The following is an 8,575-nucleotide window of genomic DNA, read 5'->3' as shown; positions in this document are numbered from 1 at the left end:
CCCCACCCTCCAGCCCCACCCCACCCAGCCCTACCCCCTCCCAGCCCCACCCCCTCCAGCCCCACCACCTCCCAGCCCCACCCCTCCCAGCCCCACCCTCCAGCCCACCCCTCCCAGCCCCACCCCTCCCAGCCCCACCCCACCCAGCCCCACCCCTCCCAGCCCCACCCCACCCAGCCCCACCCCTCCCAGCCCCACCCCACCCAGCCCCACCCCCTCCCAGCCCCACCCCACCCAGCCCCACCCCCTCCCAGCCCCACCCCTCCCAGCCCCACCCCCACCCAGCCCCACCCCCACCCAGCCCCACCCTCCCAGCCCCACCCCTCCCAGCCCCACCCCACCCAGCCCCACCCCACCCAGCCCCACCCCCTCCAGCCCCACCCCACCCAGCCCTACCCCCTCCCAGCCCCACCCCACCCAGCCCTACCCCCTCCCAGCCCCACCCCACCCAGCCCCACCCCCTCCCAGCCCCACCCCTCCCAGCCCCACCCCCACCCAGCCCCACCCCACCCAGCCCCACCCTCCCAGCCCCACCCCTCCCAGCCCCACCCCACCCAGCCCCACCCCACCCAGCCCCACCCCACCCCACCCAGCCCCACCCCACCCAGCCCCACCCCCACCCAGCCCCACCCCACCCAGCCCCACCCCACCCAGCCCCACCCCCTCCCAGCCCCACCCCTCCCAGCCCCACCCCCACCCAGCCCCACCCCACCCAGCCCCACCCCCCCAGCCCCACTCTCCCAGCCCGACCAGGCGATGGCGCTTGCTGGAGATGTTTCTGACTGGAGGCTCGAGGTCCCGCGGAGACGTTTGGAGCGACGACCGCGATCTCGGGATCAATGACAGCTCCAAAGTTCTGCAACCCATCTCCATCCGAGCGTAGAGTCAGGGTATATCTATATATATATGTTATATTAAAAAAAAAACTATAAACACATTGTTTTACACACTCTTGGGTTTTTTTTCGGTAAAGTCACGTAGGTAAAAATAAATATAAATATTAAACATAATATTAATAATAATAGAAATAAAATAATAAATCACGACGTTTCGGAGGCAACACAAGTCTCCGTCATCAGGTGGGACCGTCACAGCCAGATTTACTGTATCAAGTGAGGCAAAACTAAAAAAAAAAAACTGGCTGTGACGGTCCCATCTGATGATGGAGACTTGTGTTGCCTCCGAAACGTCGTGATTTTTATTATTTTATTTATATTATTTATTTATGTATTATTATTTATTTTCACCTACGTGACTTTACCGAAAAAACCTAAGAGTATGAATCCTTGCAGTCACGAAAGCTTCAAATCTAGAAACATTTTTTTACATTTTATTTTAGCAGGTGTAAGACCCACGGAGCTATTTCGATTTTTTAAAAATCAGAAGCGACCTGGTCACAAATGATAGCTCAACGAAGTGGCTTATCGTTGCGTGGAAATGTATAGCAGTGGCCGAACACTCGAAACGCACGCACATTCTAAACGTGTAGGAGCCCGGAGAAAAATCCACGCGATCACGGGGAGAGAGAAAGAGAGAGACACGCAAACTCCAAATATACAGCAGCAGGCGTCAGGGTCGGGATCTAATCCACGACCTCCTGTACACCAGGCGAGGTAGTCAACATCTCCTAGCCACCGTGATGATGATGAGAGAGACACGCAAACTCCAAATATACAGCAGCAGGCGTCAGGGTCGGGATCTAATCCACGACCTCCTGTACACCAGGCTAGGTAGTCAACATCTCCTAGCCACCGTGATGATGATGAGAGAGAGACACGCAAACTCCAAATATACAGCAGCAGGCGTCAGGGTCGGGATCTAATCCACGACCTCCTGTACACCAAGCGAGGTAGTCAACATCTCCTAGCCACCGTGATGATGATGAGAGAGAGACACGCAAACTCCAAATATACAGCAGCAGGCGTCAGGGTCGGGATCGAACCCACGACCTCCTGTACACCAGGCGATGTAGTTAACATCTCCGAGCCACCGTGATGATGATGAGAGAGAGACACGCAAACTCCAAATATACTGCAGCAGGCGTCAGGGTCGGGATCGAACCCACGACCTCCTGTACACCAGGCGAGGTAGTCAACATCTCCTAGCCACCGTGATGATGATGATGAGAGAGAGACACGCAAACTCCAAATATACAGCAGCAGGCATCAGGGTCGAGATCGAACCCACGATCTTCGGTACCGGTATCGCTTTACCGATATCTGGCACCGGTAACTTCGTTTAACGAGCGGGGTGCACCCCGTGTATCCCGAGTCGAGCTGAAGAGCGCAGCGTGTGTGGGTGGAGCGGTGGCGCAGTGGTTAGCGCACAGCGCTGTTGAACGCGAGTGGCGAGTGAGCGATATCTGAACTGGTACCTGAGTCCTCACCTCCCCATCGCCCCTTCACTCCCCCCTCACCTCCCCCTCACTTCAACCCGCCCCGCACTAACCAGAGTGGTGAAGTATGGTGAATTCACACCCCAGCGCAGAAAATATTAATAAATATAGTACGTCTTTACGTATGTAATGTAGAACGTATTTTTGCAGAGTACGTAGCCAACCGCGCTAATCGGGGGTGCGTTGGAAGGACAACAAACTAAACACACACAAAAAGCTGTTCTAAAGAAATGAGTTCGTCAATCTAGATGATGATTTAAAAGTTCCGTAGCTCGGAAGGAAGAGAGCGTTCCAGACGGCCGCAGAAGCGCATCTGAAGGCGCCGCGTCTTTGTTTGATGGCTTCGTCAAACGCCGCTGCTGCTGCTGCTGCTTCTGCTGTGAAAATGAGCGAAGTTGTTCACATCTAATCGATTTTATAAAAAAAAAAAATTTGATTCACGCGAATTTCTCTCGACAGCACTGCGACGCATTTACCTATTTTCCACTGGCACAACAACGCCGGCTCGGAGCCGAGCCAGCGTTGTTGTTTTTTTCCACTGCAAGAAGCCGAGCCGCGCACGCTGACGTCACAAGGGCAACGGCCGCGTGCGTTAGACCCCGTGGCCTGGCCCTGCTTGGCCCCCCTCCCCCCGCCTTCTTGATTTTATAGCTCGGGTCGGCAAAATCGGCAGTGGGGAAAAAAACAAAACACACCCGTGCCGTGCCGGTTCAGCAGCTTGGCACGGTTCGGTTGTGACAGTGGAACACATGTGCAAGGGGGGGGGGGGGGCTGGTGTTCCCACCCTCTCGTTTAGTTTCGCTCGCGTTTTTTATTCACGTCCCCCCCCCCCCCCCCGTTTAATAAACCACCGCCCTCGTCTCACGAGCAACGAGTCGTCTCGTCTTACTGTTAACCCCAATCGGCTGTCAAGTCTCAGGCAAACGCGTGGACGTTAGTAATGGTGACCAGCGGAGGGAGAAAGTACGTTGAACTTCTTCTGCACCGTACGTAGCCAACCCTGTTCATCGGAGGTGCAGTGTTGAGTCTATGGGTAGTGTTAGTCTATGGGCAGTGTTGAGTCTATGGGTAGTGTTAGTCTATGGGCAGTGTTGAGTCTGTGGGTAGTGTTAGTCTATGGGCAGTGTTGAGTCTATGGGTAGTGTTAGTCTATGGGCAGTGTTGAGTCTGTGGGTAGTGTTAGTCTATGGGCAGTGTTGAGTCTATGGGTAGTGTTAGTCTATGGGCAGTGTTGAGTCTGTGGGTAGTGTTAGTCTATGGGCAGTGTTGAGTCTATGGGTAGTGTTAGTCTATGGGCAGTGTTGAGTCTGTGGGTAGTGTTAGTCTATGGGCAGTGTTGAGTCTATGGGTAGTGTTAGTCTATGGGCAGTGTTGAGTCTGTGGGTAGTGTTAGTCTATGGGCAGTGTTGAGTCTGTGGGCGGTGTTAGTGTATGGGCAGTGTTGAGTCTATGGGTAGTGTTAGTCTATGGGCAGTGTTGAGTCTATGGGTAGTGTTAGTCTATGGGCAGTGTTGAGTCTGTGGGTAGTGTTAGTCTATGGGCAGTGTTGAGTCTGTGGGCGGTGTTAGTGTATGGGCAGTGTTGAGTCTGTGGGCGGTGTTAGTGTATGGGTAGTGTTAGTCTATGGGTAGTGTTAGTCTATGGGTAGTGTGAGTCTATGGGTAGTGTTAGTCTATGGGTAGTGTTAGTCTATGGGTAGTGTTAGTCTATGGGTAGTGTGAGTCTATGGGGCAGTGTTGAGTCTATGGGTAGTGTTGAGTCTATGGGCAGTGTTGAGTCTGTGGGCGGTGTTAGTGTATGGGCAGTGTTAGTCTATGGGTAGTGTTAGTCTATGGGTAGTGTGAGTCTATGGGTAGTGTTAGTCTATGGGTAGTGTTAGTCTATGGGTAGTGTGAGTCTATGGGGCAGTGTTGAGTCTATGGGTAGTGTTGAGTCTATGGGCAGTGTTGAGTCTGTGGGCGGTGTTAGTGTATGGGCAGTGTTAGTCTATGGGTAGTGTTAGTCTATGGGTAGTGTGAGTCTATGGGTAGTGTTAGTCTATGGGCAGTGTTAGTCTATGGGTAGTGTGAGTCTATGGGTAGTGTTAGTCTATGGGTAGTGTTAGTCTATGGGTAGTGTGAGTCTATGGGTAGTGTTAGTCTATGGGTAGTGTGAGTCTATGGGGCAGTGTTGAGTCTATGGGTAGTGTTAGTCTATGGGCAGTGTTAGTCTATGGGTAGTGTTAGTCTATGGGTAGTGTGAGTCTATGGGGCAGTGTTGAGTCTATGGGTAGTGTTAGTCTATGGGCAGTGTTAGTCTATGGGTAGTGTTAGTCTATGGGTAGTGTGAGTCTATGGGCAGTGTTGAGTTTATGGGCAGTGCTGAGTCTATGGGCAGTGTTGAGTCTATGGGCAGTGTTAGTCAATGGGTAGTGTTGAGTCTATGGTGCAGTGTTGTGTCTATGGGCAGTGTTGAGTCAATGGGCAGTGTTGAGTCAATGGGCAGTGTTGAGTCTATGGGCAGTGTTGAGTCTATGGGCAGTGTTCGTCTATGAGCAGTGTTAGTCTATGGGTAGTGTTGAGTCTATGAGCAGTGTTGAGTCTATGGGCAGTGTTAGTCTATGGGCAGTGTTGAGTCTATGGTGCAGTGTTGAGTCTATGGGCAGTGTTGAGTCTATGGGTAGTGTTAGTCTATGGGCAGTGTTGAGTCTATGGGTAGTGTTGAGTCTATGGGTAGTGTTAGTCTATGGGCAGTGTTGAGTCTGTGGGTAGTGTTGAGTCTATGGTGCAGTGTTGAGTCTATGGTGCAGTGTTGAGTCTATGGGTAGTGTTGAGTCTATGGGGCAGTGTTGAGTCTATGGTGCAGTGTTGAGTCTATGGGTAGTGTTAGTCTATGGGCAGTGTTGAGTCTATGGTGCAGTGTTGAGTCTATGGGTAGTGTTGAGTCTATGGGTAGTGTTAGTCTATGGGCAGTGTTAGTCTATGGGTAGTGTTAGTCTATGGGTAGTGTGAGTCTATGGGCAGTGTTGAGTTTATGGGCAGTGCTGAGTCTATGGGCAGTGTTGAGTCTATGGGCAGTGTTAGTCAATGGGTAGTGTTGAGTCTATGGTGCAGTGTTGTGTCTATGGGCAGTGTTGAGTCAATGGGCAGTGTTGAGTCAATGGGCAGTGTTGAGTCTATGGGCAGTGTTGAGTCTATGGGCAGTGTTCGTCTATGAGCAGTGTTAGTCTATGGGTAGTGTTGAGTCTATGAGCAGTGTTGAGTCTATGGGCAGTGTTAGTCTATGGGCAGTGTTGAGTCTATGGTGCAGTGTTGAGTCTATGGGCAGTGTTGAGTCTATGGGTAGTGTTAGTCTATGGGCAGTGTTGAGTCTATGGGTAGTGTTGAGTCTATGGGTAGTGTTAGTCTATGGGCAGTGTTGAGTCTGTGGGTAGTGTTGAGTCTATGGTGCAGTGTTGAGTCTATGGTGCAGTGTTGAGTCTATGGGTAGTGTTGAGTCTATGGGGCAGTGTTGAGTCTATGGTGCAGTGTTGAGTCTATGGGTAGTGTTAGTCTATGGGCAGTGTTGAGTCTATGGTGCAATGTTGAGTCTGTGGGTAGTGTTGAGTCTATGGTGCAGTGTTGAGTCTATGGGTAGTGTTAGTCTGTGGGTAGTGTTGAGTCTATGGGCAGTGTTGAGTCTGTGGGTAGTGTTGAGTCTATGGTGCAGTGTTGAGTCTGTGGGTAGTGTTGAGTCTATGGTGCAGTGTTGAGTCTATGGGCAGTGTTGAGTCTGTGGGTAGTGTTGAGTCTATGGGTAGTGTTAGTCTGTGGGTAGTGTTGAGTCTATGGGCAGTGTTGAGTCTATGGGTAGTGTTGAGTCTATGGTGCAGTGTTGAGTCTATGGGCAGTGTGAGTCTATGGGCAGTGTTGAGTCTATGGGTAGTGTTGAGTCTATGGTGCAGTGTTGAGTCTATGGGCAGTGTTGAGTCTATGGGTAGTGTTGAGTCTATGAGTAGTGTTGAGTCTATGGGCAGTGTGAGTCTATGGGCAGTGTTGAGTCTATGGGCAGTGTTGAGTCTATGGGTAGTGTTGAGTCTATGGGTAGTGTGAGTCTATGGGCAGTGTTGAGCCTATGGGCAATGTTGAGTCTATGGGTAGTGTTGAGTCTATGGGCAGTGTTGAGTCTATGGTGCAGTGTTGAGTCTATGGGCAGTGTTGAGTCTATGGGCAGTGTTGAGTCTATGGGTAGTGTTAGTCTATGGGTAGTGTTAGTCTATGGGCAGTGTTGAGTCTATAGGCAGTGCTGAGTCTATGGGTAGTGTTAGTCTATGGGTAGTGTTAGTCTATGGGCAGTGTTGAGTCTATAGGCAGTGCTGAGTCTATGGGCAGTGTTGAGCCTATGGTGCAGTGTTGAGATTATGGGCAGTGTTGAGTCTATGGGCAGTGTTGAGTATATGGGCAGTGTTAGTCTATGGGCAGTGTTGAGTCTATGGGCAGTGTTAAGTCTATGGTGCAGTGTTGAGTCTATGGGCGGTGTTGAGTCTATGGGCAGTGTTGAGTCTATGGGCGGTGTTGAGTCTATGGGCAGTGTTGAGTCTATGGGTAGTGTTGAGTCTATGGGCAGTGTTAGTCTATGGGTAGTGTTAGTCTATGGGTAGTGTGAGTCTATGGGCAGTGTTGAGTTTATGGGCAGTGTTAGTCTATAGGCAGTGCTGAGTCTATAGGCAGTGTTGAGCCTATGGGCAATGTTGAGTCTATGGGCAGTGTTAGTCAATGGGTGGTGTTAGTCTATGGGCAGTGTTAGTCTATGGGCAGTATGAGTCTATGGGCAGTGTTAGTCTATGGGCAGTGTTAGTCTATGGGCAGTGTGAGTCTATGGGTAGTGTTAGTCTATGGGCAGTGTTGAGTCTATGGGCAGTGTTGAGTCTATGGGTAGTGTTAGTCTATGGGCAGTGTTGAGCCTATGGGCAGTGTTGAGTCTATGGGTAGTGTTAGTCTATGGGCAGTGTTGAGTCTATGGGCAGTGTTGAGTCTATGGGTAGTGTTGAGTCTATGGTGCAGTGTTAGTCTATGTGCAGTGTTGAGTCTATGGTGCAGTGTTGAGTCTATGTGCAGTGTTGAGTCTATGGTGCAGTGTTGAGTCTATGGGCAGTGTTGAGTCTATGGTGCAGTGTTGAGTCTATGGGCAGTGTTGAGTCTATGGTGCAGTGTTAGTCTATGTGCAGTGTTGAGTCTATGGGCAGTTCGTGTGTTGAACTTCTTCCATGCCATACGCAGCCATCCGTGCTTATCGGAGTAAGCGGCGTAGCGGTTAGCGCACTGCGGGATGAACACCGGGACCCCAGCTCACGGCTCGAGCCCAGTGACAGACGATGTCTGGCCGATGGTGAACAAATCCATGGCAGAGATTTTAGTTTTTCCCGGGCGCCACACACCGAGGATGGAGATGTCACGATTATAGTGTCCAACCCCCACCCCCCTTCTTGAAAACGGGGGGGGTGCCACCAGGGCATCGTTCCAATCCAATCTGTCCCATCAATGAGACTTTTTAAATCCTTTATATTAAGTTCGCTTGCTTGCTTAGGACCGTGCAAATCTTTCGGTCGTTTTTGAACCCACTTCCCGTGATCCAATCGAGCTGACATTTTGCACACAGACTCGTTTTGTGTGACAAAGCATTTTCCAAAATTTTACACTGTTTAGGGAAATTTTTGTTAAATATTTAATTACCAATTGTTTAATGCTGCCAGACAATCATCTGACCCATAGGTGGCAGCCATCTCAAGCCAGAGGACGGGAGGACTCTAGCCGCCCCTATGCCACGCATATAAAGGATTTATAGTGAAAAACTTTGTTTTTACGGGTTTACTTGTTTTGTGTGTGCCACTGCCGTATCAAAAATGATGAAACGTAAGAATAGGTTTTACCCGCTCTGGAAATAAACGGGAGGTTTAAGATCTAGATTTGAAGCTTTCATGGCTGCAGGAATCCATACTCTATGGTTCTTTCTGTGAAGTCACGTGGGTAGAAAAATAAATAATACATTGCAATACAAGCAATCGTCATCAGGTGGGAAGACACAGCAAGTAGAACTGCTGAACAAGAAAGGGCTGCTGCAACAAGAGGCTATTTATAGGTTTGAGGTGGGTGTCACCCAGAGGTCACAAACGAGTTTTGATTCCTTACCCGTACCCGTACCCGGCCGCACCAGGGTCGCAAA

This window comes from Lethenteron reissneri, chromosome 57 (genome assembly GCF_015708825.2).
Source record: "Lethenteron reissneri isolate LAM-NWPU_2019-01 chromosome 57, ASM1570882v1, whole genome shotgun sequence".
In the NCBI taxonomy this organism is placed as follows: domain Eukaryota; kingdom Metazoa; phylum Chordata; class Hyperoartia; order Petromyzontiformes; family Petromyzontidae; genus Lethenteron; species Lethenteron reissneri.
This window is presented reverse-complemented; position numbering follows the sequence as displayed.